Below are 19,849 nucleotides of genomic sequence, written 5' to 3'. Positions count from 1 at the left end.
GAATATGCCCCAGCTTTTTTGATCTCAATATGCCTGAATATGTATCAGGTTTGCCAAATCCATATGAAATAAACGTACATGTGGGCTCTAGTCTCCTAGGTAGATCAGACAAGACTCCGCTGACTCACAGATACATGGAAATAGATCAAACAAATCGCATGTGTTTGAAAGGAACACTTTAGTTAGACAGGGATTGGGGAATTTTTGACATTGTTCTGGAAGTGAGTCAGCGTGGAGGTCTGTGTGGGTGAAGGTGTAGGTAGATACATCTGTGGGTGTCAGAAAGAGACAGCCAGAGATACAGACTACAGTTTCATAGCTAGTAGAATAACTATAATAGTAAAAGAAATTTAAAGGCATAGTTTTATGGAGCCCTTTAGAATCATTTAAATAACAGTGTCTTCAGATAGCTTATTTAAAATACCAATTGCTTCCCACAAGGAATTTAAATTACCCCTCCTCACAAAATACTAGGCAATTTTCATTTACCACATAATTGAAATTTGGTAATCCTCAGAGATGAAACCCTATCTTACATTCCTGGTAGTCAAAACTTTTTTTTAAATGGAAGAATAGAGATGAATTGACTGTGTTTCTTACTTAGAAAATGACCTTCAACTGTTCATAGCCCAAGAAATGGCAGCAAGTAACTTGCCAAGGAATCAAAGGGCTGACATGGGTGCTAAAAGAGAAAGGATTTTTATCTTCAGCTGTAACAAGTTGATTCCTGATGTACATATCTGCAGGCAGCAATAAAAAATATAAAAAGAAAGAATTGGCTATTTAATTGCTTGTCTGGTTTTACCTGGGAGAATAATGTGGGTGAAGTACAGTCTATACCTAGAAAGTCCTTTTAACAAGAAATTCCCAGATTCTCAGTGTTTTTTTGTCTGTTTTGTTTTTTATAATTCCATGGCTTTATTACTAGACCCTGGCAAACTTGAATTTATAGGTAATTTGAAAGCCCACAAAACTGCTGAGAATATCAGTTGAAATCCAGTTCCCATCACTCAATTCATGTTACCTCTTTGTGGCAAGTGACTTCTCCACCCCTCGCCATACATCCCTTCTCACTGACTCTGTGAGTCAATAGTCTGACTCACAGAGCTGGTGGATCTATATGCGCGGGAGGGTCTTGCAAGATACAGCAGACATGGTTGAGCCCCTTGGACTTATGTTTCCAGTGTGCTTGCTTTTTCTACGTAAACCTTCCCACAAGGAAACCAGCCCTTGAATTAAAGGGTGTTGATAGACACTATGTTATAGGTGTCATTACTTAGGTGTCAATGGAGGCAGCACTTATTAAAAAACCAACAGTTTTCTCCCAAATTGAAAATACTGGTTTCTAATTATAAAAATAATACATGATCATGATTTTAAAAATTGGATAGTACAGAAAAGTACCATTCACTGATCTTATGAAAACTAACTTAAAGATATCAGATGCTGTTCACCAGCCTTCTGTCACTCTAAGTATATGACACCATGACACATCACTGCTGTCACCAAAGGCCAAATCAATCATCCCCCAACCTGCCGATCTCAGCCTTTGAACCTTCAAGACTGAGCTAAAGAAATCTCTTTTAAATCAAGCACGTGTGCATGCGTGCACACAGGCGTGTGCGCGCACACACACACAAGCACACAGAAACTGAGGCTATACGGTGCTCTTTTAAGGTACACCTTTACCTCTTCAAGGGCCATGGTACTTCCCAATACAACACTCTAAGAATCAAACCTTTGCCCGTGAACCTTTGGAGGATATTAACCTTCTAGACCATAGCAGCCACAAAAGGGACAAACTGAAGTTCACGTCACTCAATTCATGTTACCTCTTTGTGTCAAGTGACTTCTCCACCCCTCGCCATACATCCCTTCTCATTATTAATGGGTGAAAATAAGTGATCCGAGGTACTTGCCCAGCAAGTCAAGAGAGCAGATCCACTCTTTTTTGTTTCTGCTCTGATGTGTAGATACTATTAATAGTTCTCATAGACTGTATTAAATTTATTTCATAAGCTACTTTGCACCTGGGAAAATCCAAAAATCTTCATGGGTTTCTTAGGCATTAGTGAGATCACTCCTACACTCTTTAGAAGGATGCTCACCTTTGTTTTAAAGTCCTGATTCTTCGCCTCAGCTTTTCTGTGATAGCTAGGAAGTCAAAGTCCAGTGGGCCAAGCTGCGGATGATTAATGGTAGCAGTGAGCCTTCTCTCTCAAAGCTCAGGTTTGGAGCTCTTGCTGTGAATGAGGAACCGGATACAGAGAATGTGTGGGCCTCATGCTATCAGGGCAGGGTAGGCTTATACTGCAGTACCCAATTAATCAGAGATCCTGCTCTCTTAACACAGGAAAGCTTTAGTTCTTGCTCACACCACATGTCCATGCTGGGTGAGGCGGGGGCTGTGCTCAGAGACCTGGGGTGAGGAGGCTCTGCTGTCCCTGAATGCACCAGGTCCCTGTCGGGGAAAACAGGCAGTGGGATTTCACATGGGCTTTTTGTCCTTTCTGCCCAGAAGTAGCATGTGTTGCTTCTGCTCTCTTTCCATTGGCCAGAGCTAGTCACATGGTTTTCCTGACTTTAAGGGAGCTGAGGAGAGGCAAAGAGATGAGATAGATAATTGGTGAGGACCACTGTGTCTCCCTAAAGCCTAAGTGTGTATCTGACCTCAAGCTGACACTAGTCAAAATGAAATCTAGGGCTGGGGATGTAGCTCAGTGGTAGATCACTTTCCTAGTATGTGCAAGGCCTTAGGCTCAATCCCAAGCACTGCCAAAAAAAGTAATCTAAATAATCTAAGTTATTTACATATACCAATTTTCTACACCATCTTATGAATATTTAAGAGTGAGATATATGTAGGGAGAAATATACCTTATGCATAAATAAAGTTTTATACACACAAAGAATTAATGCACACATTATATGTTTTTATTTTCTGTAATAAGTATTCAAGAAAGAGGAAGATGATTGTGAAAAAGAACATAATACCAAACCCTTATTTTTAAGTACCAATTCCAGTTCTGGTTGACTTTAAAAAGCAGCAGGCCTTGATTTGTCAGGATAGGCTAATTTTTTTAACAGTTAGTTCTCCTTGGTTTTTAGAATTCTGGGTAATCTTTGTCTTTATCTGAATTTTATCGCTTTTCTACAATCTCGGTGGTTTAAGACAGTACGAGTTGCACGAGTGACATTTGAGTGGCCCTGTCACTCGGGGACCTGTGCTCCTCTTTCCTGATACTCCACTCTCTAGGCCTTCCAGGGCTTTACCTGGTTTCTCAGGGTCAGGCAGACACACAGGCGGAGGAGCATCAGGGCAAGTTTAGACATAACATGTATCAGTTCCATCCACTCTCCGTTGGCCAAAACCGATGTTCAGTCATAACCTCGAGGGCGCCTGGGAGATGCAGTCTGCCTGGGTGCACAGGCGGAATAGCGATTTTTGGTAGCCAGCTCTACCACAGTATTACTCACGTGATCAAAGGGGAAGACAGAGAGTGAGAGGGCGCAAATTAGACTGCAGTTGGATGAGTCCAGGGAGAGCCAAAACATATTTCTTGTGTTGCTCTTATTTTCTTCATTGATATATTGCTTCTCCAAAGGTTCATTTTATTTTCTTTAAAATGAATTTTAAAATGAATTTTAATTTTGAAATGAATTTTAAAAATGCTAATATAGAAATGAACATAACACTAGGCTAGAATGTAAGCTGATATTCCCTCACTGAAGGAAAACTTGCCTCTACAAATCAGAAACTTTAAAAGGAATGCAGTCGCTAGAGACAGAAGGAGGGGAGAGGAAGGAGAGAGGAGAAGTCAGAAAGAATGAAGATGCGTTATGTACGTGCACCCACCCCCCATGATGAATGAATCACTATGTACTGCAAACAGGCACTAATACAGTTTTTAACTAAAATTTTTTTAAAAAAAATAAATGGAATGCAGTCAACAATTCTAATTCTGGAATTTTATCCTGAGGAAATGAGCAGGTAGTATAAACAGATGTATGTACAAGTCTCATATGATTGTTTATAGCAGCAAAATACCTTCCTGACATATATGTCCAACAACTGCAGGCAAACTGATAATGCTACTTCTAATAAAATATCACACAGCCATGAATGATACATAGATGCTTATTTAATGATACTGAATAATGTTATTTACATAGTAAGTGAAAGTAGTTTACAAGATTCTGTGTATATAAGTGAATATATTATATAAATTTGCATGATTGTATAGCCAATTTTTTCTAAATTGCATTCTAAATTTGGATGAATTTTTTTCTCTTTTAGGTTGTCTGTGTCTTCTACATAAACAGATGATATTTACCTAAAAAAGAAATCATTCTTATTTAAAAGCAAAAATCCCAAAACCTTTAATATTTAAAATAAAAACAGAATGTTAATCCATAGACATCACAAAGGAAAATAAAAAAGCAAAATACCACCTGGTTGGGCACTCTGGCTTGGATTTCAGGTGGCAACCTGTATTCCCGGATGACCCTTGTCTGGCACCTGGAGGTACCCAGGGCAGGCGGGGTGCTGGTGCCACCCTTGAAGTAGGCGCCGGCCTCCGCGTGGGGCTGGCACTTGCCGCAGAGCCCCGAGAAGCCGCTGTTCATTCCCCACCTCCCTCGCTCTGACAATGGTCTGCTTTCTTTCCTCTGAGTAGGAACCTGCAGAGGCAGCTGGCTTGGGATCCTTTGTGCAGAACTGTGGGCTGTATGCAAAGCACATGCAAAGGCTGCAGAATGCTTGCTCACACTGTCCAACCAAGCATGTCTGTCTGGAGTCGTGTCACACCTTAAAAGGGGGCCCGTGCTTCTGCCATTTCTTGTCCTTAATTTCTTGCAGAATAAGTCACATTGCTGTTAGCTTAGTTCACCACTCTTTCTGGAGTTATCCATTCATGCATGCTTACAAAAGTGAAATTATTTTCAAAGACAGAATAATTTTTCCACCACAGTTGAACTCAAAGTAAGTGAAGAACCAGAACGTGATAATTTCCTTTAAGAATTCTCACCTATTGTACTTCCAATAACCTGCAATGTGGATTTAGGAGAGCTTAAAGATGGATAACAGCGTGATACTTTCAGTACTAAGACTACTTCCATGAACTCTGGACTTCACTTGGCAAAGTCACACACCTCCGTCACTTGCAAACATACAAACAACTTCCCAAGTGTTAATATTTGTTAAAATTAAAGCTGCTATATCTAAGAGCAAATTAATTCAAAGTAGTCTGTTTTTTTGAAAAGATGAAGTTTACAATCAAAATCCAAAGCCAATCATGGTTCTCTATTAAAAGACCAAAATTGTATTTTATCGGTATACTTTTCAGAAAGATACTATAAAACTAAAAAAAAAGTTATGATAAAACATACCAGGACATTCCCTTCTTTACAGAAGTATAACACCCTGTACTCACTAGGGTTTGTTCTTTGGTTTTGCACATGTAAGTAGAGACAGGAAACGCTGATAATCATATGTGACTCATTCTAATCTTATTGATTAGCAGTACATTGAACATTCTCTTTCCAAATAGGAAAAGGTCAAATTTTAATCCTCAGAATTACTCAGGCTTTTAATATGTGGGGGGAGGGGGTTGGTGCCTGCCGAGAGAGGAAATGGAGTAAGGGCCAGTGTTGGGGTGAAAGGTCTGGGAAAGGGGTGGGACTGGTCGCAGAACTCTTACCACCTTCATGATCGCCCTGGGGCCACCTCCGTGTATTTCTGTCAGCAACTGTCCTACTTAGGTACAGCCTTTGGGGTTCACACACAAGGGGCCGCTGGGGTGGCCCTGTGCACGTCTTGGTGTTACTTTGTCAGTGTCCCCATCCTTGGCTACTTCCTTTGAGTGCCAGCTCTCAGTGCTCCTGACTCTCCGCTGCCAGTATCTCCCTTCCCTAGCACCATCACTGCCTCTGACCTTGGTTATTCTGGGACTTTCTTGTGCATGGCATCCTGGGTCGCCGCCAGTGGGCACGGTGTTTTCCGCAGCTCAGGGCAGCCTGTGGGTGAGGTGGGTTCACTGTACCTGACCACAGGAGGACAAATACAGTGGCTCATTGATCTCACCCGAGGACTGCCCTGGAATAGGATCTGGGTCCACAGGTAGCCCTGGAATAGGATCTGGGTCCACAGGTACAAAGGTTCCGGAGTTAGTTTCTGATAACCAAAGGTCAGAGCGTCACAGGCAAGTGAAAGTGAAACTTAGCAACTCTAGCTTATTATTTTCAATCCATCTCACACAAAAGAGCTGTAAGTAGAGATTGTTTAGACACCCACTCATGCCTCCATGTCACTCGTCTTCCAATCCCTTCCCTTGGACAACACACTTAACCTCCAGCACCTGCCCCTGTGCTTACTATGCTGATTCTCCCCGCCCTGCTGATCAGTGGCCCATTTATACACCCTTGAATGCGTGCACTGCCACGTTCTGCCCCATGGTTGTCTGCGTGGTGCCTCTCAGCCTGCAGCATCTCTCTCTCACCCCTAGAGCATGCTCCTCTGTAGGCGGGCTCTCTAGCTCACCCGTCCGGCCATCCTGTACCTGCCGCAATATGTATGTGTGTGCACCTCAAGTGTGTGGAGGCTTTCTCAGCCCTACCCATACTGGAATTGCAGATCGTGTATCTATAGGGCTGTACAGATCCAGAGGTGTGTGTCTGGGCAGCTGTGTTTAGTTACACTCACACTTGCCTTTAGGCATAAATCTACATCTTTATGGATTTCTTCGTGTGTCTAAAGGCCTAGCCAATAACTTCCTATGAAGCATGGCCATCTGCTCCGAATCTCCCATCTATCCTATTTTTCTATTTGATTTTTTTTATTGTGAAAAAAGCACATGCAATGAAGTTTGCCGTTTAGACCAATGTTAAGTATATAATTCAGTGGCAACAGTTACATTCTTGTTATTGGGCCAACAGCCACCACTACCTGATCCCCTCAAATTTTCATCCAAACAAAAACTCTGAAGCCATTAAGCAATAATTCTCTGTTCCTCTCTCCTCCCTTTCCCTCCTAATCTCTAAGTACTTCCTATCTCTATGAATTTGCCTATTTTAGATGCATTGTATAAGTGGGATCATGCAGTATTTGTCTCTTTTATGCCTGGGTTATTTTATTTAGCATAAAACTCATCCATGTGGCATGTATCAGCACTTTATTCCTTTTGTGACTGAGTAATATTCCACTGTGTATACACAGATGTTCCTCAACTTACAGTGGAGTGACGTTCCAGTAAACCCACAACAATCTGAACCCACTGCATGTCAAAAAAGGGATGTTATACCTAATCTATTGAACATTATAATTTAGCCTATCTTAAATTAGCTTATCTTAAATGTCCTTGGAGTAGTTTCAGCTTTATGATATAGCCCTTATATTTAGATTGTTGATCTATTTTGACTGAAGTTTTGAATAGATGTGATGTTGGCAGCTGATTTCATTATTTTGCTTGTGTTGTGGCAAAGGCACTTTTTAAATTGTGTCACCCGCGGAGGCTGGATGCAGGGACAAGCATGTTTACTGAAGGCCAGCGGTAGGCACCCAGTACATGACTTAGCACCAACCCTGAAGGGCAGGAGGGGAGGATAGTTACACAGTTCTAGTTCCAGGTTTAGTTCAGGGTCTAAAGGGAGTGGTGCTGATATGATTTAGTGCAGCTACAGAAAGACTACAAAGCATGGACTTAGCTTGTGATGAAGGAACAAAGGTGTTTGATATTTTACAAAGGGGACAAGCAGTCTTATGACAGAACATGGGGTGGTATCAGGTTAGGTAACTATGACAGCATTTACAAGAAACACACTTAAGGAAACAGAAACTTAAGCTTTAAAATGGCACTAGAACACAAAGTGGCGTTGGTTTAGTTTTCTTTCCAATATCACTTGTAGAAATCCAGTTGTATTGAAGAGAATGCCCTCTTCCCACTGAGTGAGTTTAATACCCTCATCAAAAATCACCTGCACATGGATGAAAGGATTTATAGCTGGACCCTAAATTCTACTCCAGTAGCCAGTTTGTCTATCTTTATGTCAGTACCACACAATTTGGGATATTGTAGCTTTATAGTAATTTTTGAAATCAGAAAGTGTGACCCCTCTGACATTTTTTTATTGTTTTTTGAGATGGTTTTAGCTATTTGGGGCCCTTGCAATTCCATATAATTTGAGAACTGGTTTTCCCATTGCTGCAAAGAGAGCTTTTGGGATTTTGATGGAAATTGTGCTGAATCTGGGAATGGTGGCACACTCCTATAATCCTAGCACTTGGGAGGCTGAGGCAGGAGGATCACTGTGAGTTTCAGGCCAACCTGGACTACATAGTGAGTTCAAGGCCAGCCTGAATGTATAGTGAGACTTTGTCTCCAAAAAATAGAAAAGAACAAGTAAGAAGTGAAAGAAAGAAAGAAAGAAAGAAAGAAAGAAAGAAAGAAAGAAAGAAAGAAAGAAAGAAATGGAAATTGTGCTGAATCTGTAGATCACTTGGAGCATTAATGACATCTTAGTGATGTTATCTTCCCATCCATGAACATAGAATGTCTCCCATTCCTTTATGTTCTCTTTAATTTCTTTTAGCAGTGTATTGTAGTTTTCAGTCTGGAAGTATTTTACCTCCTGGCTTATAACACTTACTATTTTTAATTTTTTAATTACAAATAAAATCCATGATGTATAACATGATGTTTAGAAACGTAGATATTGCAAAATGGCTAAATGAAGCTGGTTGATACCTATTCATTCTCTCACCTACTGATCATTTGTGTGGTTAAGATGCTTGAATAAATCTACTCAATGGTTTTCAAGAATGTGGTTCATTGGTACTAGCTCTGGTCACTGGGTTGCCTATCTCCTTGGTTAAATTTCTCCCTAAGTATGGATTTATCATCTCCTTTGAATAGGCTTGAAATTCTCCTCTATGATATTAATAGACTATAACGTACTCATAGTACCTAGAATAATGCTTAGCACATGGTAGACATCAAGCAAATGGTAACTGAATATATAAATCCCCAAATCACAGTCTCTCAGAACTTTAAGGAAACAATCGTGTCAATCCCATTCTTTTATAAACAAGAAATTGGTGATGCTCAAAAGGTTAAATGCCTTCTGCCAACAACATCACTACCTTGTGGTAAAGCTAGAAATTCACATCTCCTGAGGGTTTTCTATGGATCTAAATATCATCATTATATACTGAGATACTGTCTGCTGCAGTATATTAAAGGTGTGCTTAAGTATAAACATTTTCCAGTGTCTGATTCCCTTTCCCCTAAATGAACCTTATAGGGCTGATGTACTTACAAAAGTAGTTTGCATTCAGACCAAAAATGAGGGTACATATTTTAGCAAATGTGGTTATCCCAGTGAACACACAGCTATGACGCTATAAAATATAGAAGCCTCTGTAAGCACATGTGTATGTATATGTGTGCATTTGTGCATGTGGTAAGTGAGATGGCTGGGTGCCATTTTGGACATTTTAACCCACTAGGCCTTTCTGTGCTGAGAAGTTGACTACTGGAAAATATCTTTTACCCTTCACACTTTGCCCTTCTTCTGGGGATATGGTTGGACGTGGAACAACCCTGTAATAACCACAGACAACTAAGAGGGAAAGGTTAGGCTGTCACAGAGATTTCGTCTCTGGCATCTCAGTGCTACTTCTCCCTACCACCTACCTCTGAAATTTTTGTTACACAAGAAAGCCCCCAAAATTTCTTTAAGAGACTGTCTTAGTTACTTTTCTCATTGCTGAGACAAAATACCCAACAACCCAAGTTAAAGGGGAAAGTTTTATTTAGTTCACAGTTTACAGAGGTTTCAGTTCATAGTAGGCTGGTTCCAAGGCAGGGTGGCACATGGCAGAGGCGCATCTCAGAGGAGAAACAGTTCGTGGAGCCCACAATGTAGCAAAAACAACAAAGGGAGGGACCGGACAAGCCTCTTTCTGTCCCTTATGTTGTATCCCAGCTACTGGGATTAGGGTGGTGCCAAACCAGTCAGTGGACTGATTTACTAACTACCCACTCTTAATCCTGGCATCCTTAATTCTAACATTGCACCATGTATTAGTCACACACTCTACATTCAGCCGCCTCTGAAAAAGCCCCATCTAAGGCTGCATGAGGCTTTGGGGAAAGATTTAGACTCAAACATAACAGGGAGTCTTCCTTATCTGCAGCCCAAGTCAATTCTTAATCAATATGGAAGCTTAAGGAAATCCTGAGATCATTCACATCAGTGGATACCCATGCATCCTGTGGACCAATTAGACAGATGTAGAGTTAACATGAAGGAATTCTTGGAAATCAAGATAATGGTGGTATGAGTCTAAATTTCCCAACATACTCTCACCCAAAGCAGTAAAAAACAAGATCAAATGTAAATATACAAAATCCCTTTCTTCCCCATAACCAGAAGACATTGAGTGTCCAAATTTCAAATTAAATGTAAATAGAAAAATAAACAGGAAACCTCAGCAAGTTGCCTCCTACACTCCTGTTCTAAGTCCCTGAGGGAAAGAAAACCTCAGTTCTTCAATCGGTTGGGGAAACCATACATGTCGTTGATGATGAGATGTAGTGGTAGACCTAAGACTGATCTAAAATCACCCCTAGAAAAAGGAAGTTTGAAAATACTTTCAAAAAGCACAGGTTGGTCAGGGCACTGAGGGCTGGCTTGCAGTGCAGAAAGAGGCTGTCTTGGTTGGATAAATGCTCCTGGTGAGAAGGGTCAGAAGGAAATCAGGGGAAGCTTGATTTCCATCTGGAAATCTTTCCATCAGGAAATCTTTCCCTCTGGAAAGCTTGCAGGGAGCAGGAGTTAAGGAACTTACCTGATATACTTCTCCACAAATGAAGGAAAGTCAACCCTTCTTCCATTGCCAACTTCCCAAAACAGAAGATCACAATGTTAAGTGAAAGAAATCAGACACATAAGCTTATACATTGTGTAACCTCTCTTCTACGGGAAACCTGAAGTATAAGTCATTTATTCAAAATCAAAAGGACCATAGGAAACAGGGAGATAGCTGCTTTGCAAATAGGAAGGGGATCCCAAGACAAAGGGGAGAGATGGGAAGGGAAAGGGGAATAAAAAGCACTGAGATATGTTAAGTCTATGTACCTGCTCCCTAAGATGCATGTAAATATCACGCACTGCAAATGCGCACTAATACAAAATAAACATAAAAAGAAATCATACTTTGTTACACTGACAGAAGAGGGAGCTCTTGAGCTAGGAATATTGCAGCCCCTCAGACCATCAGCCCTGCCCAGGGAAATATGCGTTGTTCATCTATGCAGGATTACTGACACAGGAAAGAAAAGAATCTTGTGTAAGATTATTAACATGAAAATAAAACAAATCCAAACAATCCCACTGAGAAAAATTCCTCCCTTAAATAATGGCGAAGTGGAGAAAACTAATAACTGAGTTAATGTCCTCAGACAAGCTCTGGGAATGTGGAGAACACCTTGAATCACAAATTCAGAAACTCAGTACTAAACCAGAAATAAATGAAATGAGGGTTGGTTAAACTCAGAAAATACGTAGAACAAAATAGGAAAAAAAAATCCTGCATTAACTCTAAGATTTTAGATAAAATGTACTAAACATTTCGTACACAGCAGACAGACACCTACACATCTCATTCCTTCAAGAGACATTCAAATGATTTCTTTACTGTGTAGCTTTCTGGGGTTCACCTGGGATGAACCTTTGAAATGTGTGAGAAAGGCGGTCTGGTATTAGTGCTATTATCACCCTTGTTGGCAATTCACTGGCTGAGGAGAGCGGGGAGAGGTGCCCCGGGTGAAATGCCTGGAGCAAAGAACCACAGCTCTGGAGCTCTATGGCTCAGCCAGCTCAGTGACATTGTAAGGTGGAGGCTGAGGCGCAGGAGGTTATCTAGAGGCCCGAAGTTCTCCAAGGCCCATCAGGAACAGAGAGGACGGTGAGGGAAGCCTTCCGTTCTCCCTCTTTCTCTCTTTCAGCAGACAGTGTGTTGCCTCTGTGAGTCCACCTTTCAGGACGCCCAGGGTCCTGTCTCCTTCCCTTTCCCCTCGGCAGGATCTTCTCTTTTCTGCTCGTTCTCCTTTTCTTCTCGCCTCTTCCACTAGACGGAATCCGCGCTCAAGTCGCCCTCATCCTACAAATCAAGTAAAGCTAACGGTCTTCCCTTGGCTCTGTCTCTTCTGAGTTTCTTCTTATCCTTAGACTCCTGACAGTGCTTTTACCAGCCATCAGCTCCCTCCAAACTCCTAAAAACCTTGCTGCCTCTTCCCCTCCTTCTCTCCTGAAGCTGCGTGCTCAGAAACTGCTGAGCACTATTTTTAGACTCCTATCTCTTCTTGGATCCACAATCTTTTTCCTCTGGTCAGTGTCACCGATACTCATTCTCTTGTTCTGGTTTTTCTCCTCCGGCTAAATGAAAGTATTCCACTGCCTTCTCTTTCTGTCCTCGAAGCTACAAACTGAAAATATAGTCGTATGTTGCTTAGTGATGGAATTACAGCCTCAGAAGTGTATCATCAGGTGATCTCATTGTTCGGACATCATAGTATAAACTTGCACAGACCTAGGCAGTCTAAGCTTGTTATGGAAAACCTACAGCACGCATGCCACAGCTAGCTGTTTATTATCACTGAAAACCTGAAAGGTTTGCCGTCACCAGTCTAGGCCAATCAGGCATGTATCCCTGATGCAGCAGACAGACAGACAGACATCAAAAATGTGACATGTATGAGGCTACTACCAGTGTAACACAACACAGTGCTTTACAGTGACCCCTTTCTGTGTACGTAGAAAGAGTACATGCTAATATAATGGTAAAAACATAGTAAATATATAAACCAGGAACGTAGCTGTTTATTATCAAACATCATGCACCACGCGTAATTGTGTGTGCTCTATGGCAGCACAGTGGGTGTGTTTACACCCGCATCCTACGTACACAGAAGCAGTGCATCACACTGTGCCATTTGGACAGGTACAACATCACCAGGTCATAGAAAATTTTCAGCTCCGTTATAATCTCATGAGGCCACTGTCATATGGTCCTCTGTTGACCAAAATGCTATTACGTGGCTCATGAGTATGTATATTTCCAGGCTTACCTGCTTCTCAGGTGTCTCTCTCACATGATTAGTGACATTGTCCCTAGAGTCCAGGGGACAACTAGAGCTAAACATGTCTCAAACTGAACTCTTTGCTCTCTTCAATTTTATGCCTCCTTTCCATCTCTCACTCAGCCTCAGATGGTCCTGGTTGCTTTATCTCCTTTGCCTTCTATACCAAAACTTTCACAAATTCAACTCAAAACATTTATTGAATGTCTACTATGTGCAAGCCCCAGTCACAGGGCTGAGGGGCGAGGTGGTAAGACTTGCTCACTGCACTTGCCCTTACAAACTGTGTTGGAAGAACTGTCTAGACAACTAACACAACTTCCCATCTGCCCCACTGTGTCTTTCCTAGGTGAATAAAGAAGCTCACTGCTTAACTGGCCTGATCAAACGGAGCTGACCTCTCTTCTCCCTGCAAGTTTGTCCTCTACTCCTGTTTCTATTTCCTTTTGCTCCGAATATCCTCCTCTGATCTCTCCATGCTGCACCTGATTTGTTCTTGAAGATCCATCTCAAATCCTAGGTCCTCTTTGATGTTTTCCCTGACTTCCTGAGTCAGAAATCAGTGTCTTTCTCTGTACACAGGCAGATTTGCTTTAACAGTAATCCCTCTTACCCAGGCCCCATACATTTTTGATTGGAATGTAGAGACCAGTTGCATGTGATAGAAAAATAGATCAGTGATCAACTACAAGGGAGACTGTTCCCTCACTAGCTTATATGTATTATACCATTTTTTCCCTGGAGATTTACCAAACTACTGGGTAAGTGGAATATCCTAGGGTTGCTAAATTTGTATGGTGCTCTTAAGCAAATAATGTGACTTCAAGAACCTCACATGAGTCCTCTGGACTTTAGTGCATTGTCTAAAAAATAGAAATGCCATACTAAAGGATCTTCGTGCCCTCTTCCAGAGCTAACCTTCTAGAATTGAGGTTTCTAGGGGATTTGACTGTGGTATATTTTGTTGATACATTGATCCAACCTCTGTTTCCAGCTCCTGTCCTTTCCTCATCTTCCCCTCAGAACTTGAAAAAACTAGATACCCACTCTACCAGCTTCCCTGCCTCCGGTGGTGGCCATCTGACACTGTTCTGGCCAATGAGCTATAACCAGAACTCTAAAAGGAGGAATTCCAGGAAGGTGTTTGCTCTCCGGATGACAGAGACAGGCACAGCTCCTGTGCTGCAGAACTCCCAGATACCCCCACCCCCAGGCTGTGACGCTGGATGATCCCCATCCCCTGGCCATGCGCAGAGCCATGGGACACCATCTCCACTATTAGGTCACTAATCTAGTGACTTGTGTCAATCCATTGAATTTAAGCAAAAGGGAGATTATCCTGGGAGGGCCCGACATAAGCATAAATTCTTTACAAGAGAGCAGATTTCCTGTTGGTGTCCAAGAAGAAAGCAAGAGCCATGCTGAAAACTGGCTTGGAGCAGTTTCTGGGAACCAAATTCTACCTCCAACCAGTAAGCCTGAAAGAGACCGCTGAGCCTCAGACGAAGTTTGGTTCCAGCTAACACTTTCATTCAGAGTCTGGAGATTTCTTGAGCAGAGAACTTGGTTAACCAGTAACCAGACTCCTGACCTTAAAAACTGTGAAATAGTACATTTATGTTGTTTTAAGGTGCTATAATTGTGGCAATTTGTTTAGCAGCAACAGAAAACTAATACAATTCTTTTCCACCTAATCTCAAAGGTCAAGTGCTTCAAAAACCACACTTTGTGATCATGAAGGAAAGACCAGGTAAGTCACAATGCTCCTGGCCCTGACCTCCTCCTCCTCTACACCAAGGTCAGCAGCTGCTCTTTTCTAAGACATTTTTAAACCAGGAAAAGAAATGTCTATCTGCATAAGCCAATACAAGTTAGCAAGCTCTTCTCTGGCTTGCAGTTGAAATCATTTCCAGCTGATCCACAGACTTCTGAAAGCAGCATGAGCTAACTCTTTTTTATTCATTGGTAAACATTTACAAGGAATATATAATGTTCTAGATAAGGAAGCAAATCAACAGTAATAAAAGAATTGGGGAGGACAAAGGCAGAGAAATCAGGAGACAATTAAAATACAGAGTGGTTAGGCTGGGGTAGGTATGAGCAGAAGTTTTGGGCGAAGCACAAAGGGATACCTAGCACAAACCTTAAGGATGGTGGGGAAGGAAGGGATGAATTGAGAAATTTAAGATGTGCAGCAAAATTACGAGCAAGAACAAGCTACTCAGAAGAAGTAGAAAATGAGAATTCTAGGTACAGAAAGGAGAAGAGGTCATTCAGGTTATCAAAACCGTCCGGCACCTAGTGGAAGACAGGAGTGGTGCCTGCCCCAGGTTCCATAACATCCTGCTGCGGGGGTGCTGTCCCGCTCAGGGCTACAGCAGTGTGAGCCTTCTCCCTCCTGTCAGCTGGCGAAACTCCGAAGGCTCGGGCACCCAGATTATCACCTGTGGCAGCTGCCCCAGGTGAAACCACATCCGGAGAGCAACTCACCTGTGGGAGAAGCCAGGTCAAGGTCTTTGGGGATGTGCAGTGCACGGGGAATTCGAAGAAGAGAGAGGTGGATTTGATAGGGAAAACAAACCCTTCAGTTTTTGAGGTAGAATTTTGGAATCCTTCAGGCTGGACCAAACTGTGATATATCTACTGTCAGATTATGGTTCTTACAGCCCAGAAATTCTCTTGGAAATTATAGACAGACATTGCAAATCTCTTCTTTTTAGAAATAAAATAACAAATAGGTTGAGAGGATAAAATGCGAGGTGTGGAATATTGCCTAGGAAAAAACAGTGGTAAAAAGATATAGCAGGAAGTTGGGAGCAATAGCAAAATAAATCTTATTTCATTGGTATTTCATCCATCGCTCCACTGAATTACACTGAAGGAGCAGATGGTTTAAAATGGCCAGAAACAAGAGGCAACGCTGGGGTAAGGAGAACTGAACGTTTTCCTTAGTGGGTGCATCTCCAAGAGTACAAGCACCCCAAGGGAGGCACTGAGGGAGACGGTGTGGAGTAGCTTAGGGCTTTTTATTATTTTGTTTTTCAACTTTTGAACAAGTCAGATTTAGGGGGATTTAATATATATTCAGAGAATTCACCCTTGCTCAGGGTGCAGTTGGGCAGATTTGACACTGTAAATAGTAGAGTCCACCCTACTGCAGAACACTGTTGCCACCGCCCCTTCATCCCCCACCCACAACCGCTGCTTTCCTTTCTCTCCCTGTAGCTCTGTTCTTTCTAGATGGTTACATAGAGGGAATCTTCTGGTACATAACCTTTGGCTGGCTTCTTGCACTTAGGATAAAACAAAGCCAATCTTCTAAAGCTTGGGTTTTGATACTCTCTGCCAAGGCCATCTTTCCTTCTGGTGGAAAGCAAAGAGGGCAAGCGCCGGTGTTCACAATTGTCTTCACAAACTCACTGAGCTAGAACTGTGAACTCTAAATTGAACCAGGGGAATTCCAAGAAGTTTCTCTGGGTAATCTATTCTGATGTCTTGCACTCGTATGGTAAGCATGATAATGGTGGTCGTCGTTTGTGTACACATGAATGTTGTTCTGTTGACTAGCACTTAGAAATGCATTATTTCATTTTAATAAATCAAGAGTATTTGTAGACCTCTGCTGTTGAAGGAGCCTGCGAGCAGAATCAGGACAGCACATAATTAAATCACAGAACATGGTTGCTGAAAGGGGGCTTATGACCATCTGGCCTAGTATCCAAGAATTCACCACTCGGCAGTGGACTTCAAGATTATGGCAACTTTCCCATGATCTTAGCTTTGAATTTCCCTTGGGACGGTAAACTCGGGATTATATAACTATGTGAAGCTGGCCTGGAGTCTGTGATGGGGTCTGAAGCAAACTGGAGAGAATGTGGCAGTGCCTCTGCTCATTTAAATTTAATCTAAAAACACAAACACAGTGAAAAACAAACAAACAAACAAAATAGGTCTGTGGGTGCGGGTCGGTCCTTGAGTCATCGTAATGAAATATGTTCCCTCTAGCACCTTCCCAGGCCTGTAGTTAGGAGAGCAAATAGATTCTCTCATGCTGACCAGTTCCGGGGCCACTCCGGCCTCTGGCTGCCTGCACAGCATTTCCTTGCTACAGGACTTCTTGAACCTTCAGCTCCTGCTTTGCCACCCTCCCAGTGGGCAGACTAAGCTATTAAAATGACGCTTAGAATAGCTCTGGACCTCAACTGGTGGAAATCTGTGTGTCAATATCTCAGCTCCCTTGGCCCACTTGGGCTGGATAAGGGAGACCCGTATCTTACACTGGTTCCCAGAACTGCCAAAAGGGCTTGGAATTTGTGTCACCGCAGTGGACTCCTTTGTGACAAAATATCCTTTCCTTCCAGCATCTCTTCCTTGTCTCACCTCCCTGTTTCCTACCAGTCTTTCCCCAAATCACCTGCCATGCAATCTACTCATGTGTATATCTCATTTGAGGGTTGGATTCCGGAACATCTCAAATTCATGTAGGCAGTGAGTACCTGACCATTCCTAGAGATGAGGGACTTACTGTAACCTATGTCCCTGAAGAATGTTTCTGGGTGTCTCGGACCCACAGAAATAGCTCCCCCTTACTGCAACAAAAACTGTCTTTGTATGATTGGCATTCTAGAGGTCCACTCTACAGGACCATATTTTTTCTGTAAACTTGTCTAAAAATCTCCCTCTTTAGCAAGAATCATACATCAGGTATGGTGGCACACACCTGTAATTCCACCACTCAGGAGGCCGAGGCAGGAGGATCGCTGTGAGGTCAAGGCCAGCCTGAGCTACAAAGTGAGTTCAGCGCCAGCCTGAACTGCATAGCAAAACCCTGTGGCAAAAAAAAAAAAAAAAAAAAAAATCCAACCCCATTCTTAAACCACTCAGCTCTTTTTAAAATATATCTTGCATTTCTCTCATTTATCTATGAAAAAGATGTGAATTGGCCCCCTAAGCCAGGAGTGAGAACCTGGAATGAGGAATACCCAGGAGAAAACTACAAGAAATCTGAAGAAATGTACTGGGCTTTGTCAAGGGGGAGGACTACAGTGATAAGTAAATCTACATTTACTACCATGACTAGATCTGTTTTAAATTAAGTGTTAAGGAGGGTGTTTCTGGTTTTGGGGTCCTGAAGACTCTTTCCAGGAATTCTTTCCAGGTTCCTGGTGTCCTGAACAAAGAACTGGACAAGACACACAAAAAAGGTAGCAAAGATTTACATATATGTAAGGTAGGAAAAGAAGTATGCTCTGCAGAGTGAGAGCAAGCCACTGAGAGAATTCACAGTGGCCATGAGGTTAACAACAGAGATCTTCTATATCTCCTATTCCCAGCCTGACATGGATCTAGGCCATCCTATCAGAAGCCTGCTGATTTTTCATCAGATTGTAAATGAAGTATTGAAGATAGTACCTTCTGATTGGTTCCAGGAGCAGGGTTTGGGAACTGTGTTCTGTTCATGTATTCTAGGCGTCTGTGATTGACAGGTCAGGCCCACTTGCTCAGCCAATTTGCCCTGCCCTAATCTCCTGCCTCAAGGGATCAATCCAGAAGTCTATAATACATGAGACCATTTTGTTTACATATACAATTTATACATTATGTATAGCTTATGGCCTTTGTCTTTCATGTAAGGAAGGATCATGAAAAATGTGCTATCTTCCTTTTCAGCCTGTCAGTGTTCAGGTTTGAATGTTTCCCAGCCATGTGCCAACAGCTGTTCTGTAAATCTCACCTACCAGGCACCAACCACTTTGCTTTGGTGTTAAATTCTCCGCTTCTTTCCAAGAGCCATCTTTTGGGCTTCTTTAGGAAGCAAAGAAAGTTCTGAATTGTCTGAGCAGTGTTCTGATAGCATGTCCTACCCATTAGGAGGGAACAAGGAGTTTCAAGAGAGCAGAGATCTAGGTGAAATGGAATCCAAAGTACTGTGCAAGTGGATTTCAGAGCCATTACAAACGTCACTTCTGACATTTGAAGTGTTTGAAGTAAAGTACTAGATGGGTCATTAAATGTTTAGATTTCTACATTTTGAGTATCCTTTTAGAGTATCCATGCTCTTTTTTTTCACAACCTATTTCTAGGACACACTGAAAGGACCATTACTTGCTAATATGTCTGTTCTCATACAAAAGCACTCTGCCAGTATGCATTCTTGGAGTTATTTATGAATAGTTTTATTTTTGAAAGAAAGATAAACAAATGATTACTGAATTCAAAGCTACTCCTATTCCTCCCACTTCTGCATCTGATATAATTACAGTAAGTCTGGGTTATGCATATGTGAATGTCTTCTGGTTTTGATTGTCAAGCAATCAAATAGCATTTCTCGCCCCCATTCAGACCCATAATTTAGAAGCTTCTCTGCTGTGACACTTGATGCAGCTTAATTATAATGCTCTTCAACGCAGAAAGCTATTTAAAGGATGATGGAAACTACGTTTTCAGTCTTTTCTCTCAGGAGCAATTCAGAAATTCGTACGTGTAGCTGATCCCAAGTTGAAGCTTGATAACTTGTGCATGACTGTTAAGAGAAATACTTTTTGCTTTATAGAACCACTGGTGTTTTTAAAATGTATATTTCCTGCCAAAAAATGTATCCACCACAGCTTTTCCATGTTGAAATGGTCTCCCCGATACCATTAGAAAAAAGCTTGTAAAATTTTGCAATCACCTATATTCTCTTATATATATAAAATATTTATAAGTAT

The sequence above is a fragment of the Chinchilla lanigera genome, unplaced genomic scaffold, assembly GCF_000276665.1.
Source record: "Chinchilla lanigera isolate Chin_1 unplaced genomic scaffold, ChiLan1.0 scaffold00002, whole genome shotgun sequence".
NCBI classification, from domain to species: Eukaryota; Metazoa; Chordata; class Mammalia; order Rodentia; family Chinchillidae; genus Chinchilla; species Chinchilla lanigera.
The sequence above is the reverse complement of the archived record's forward strand: the minus strand, read 5'-3'. Positions refer to the sequence as shown.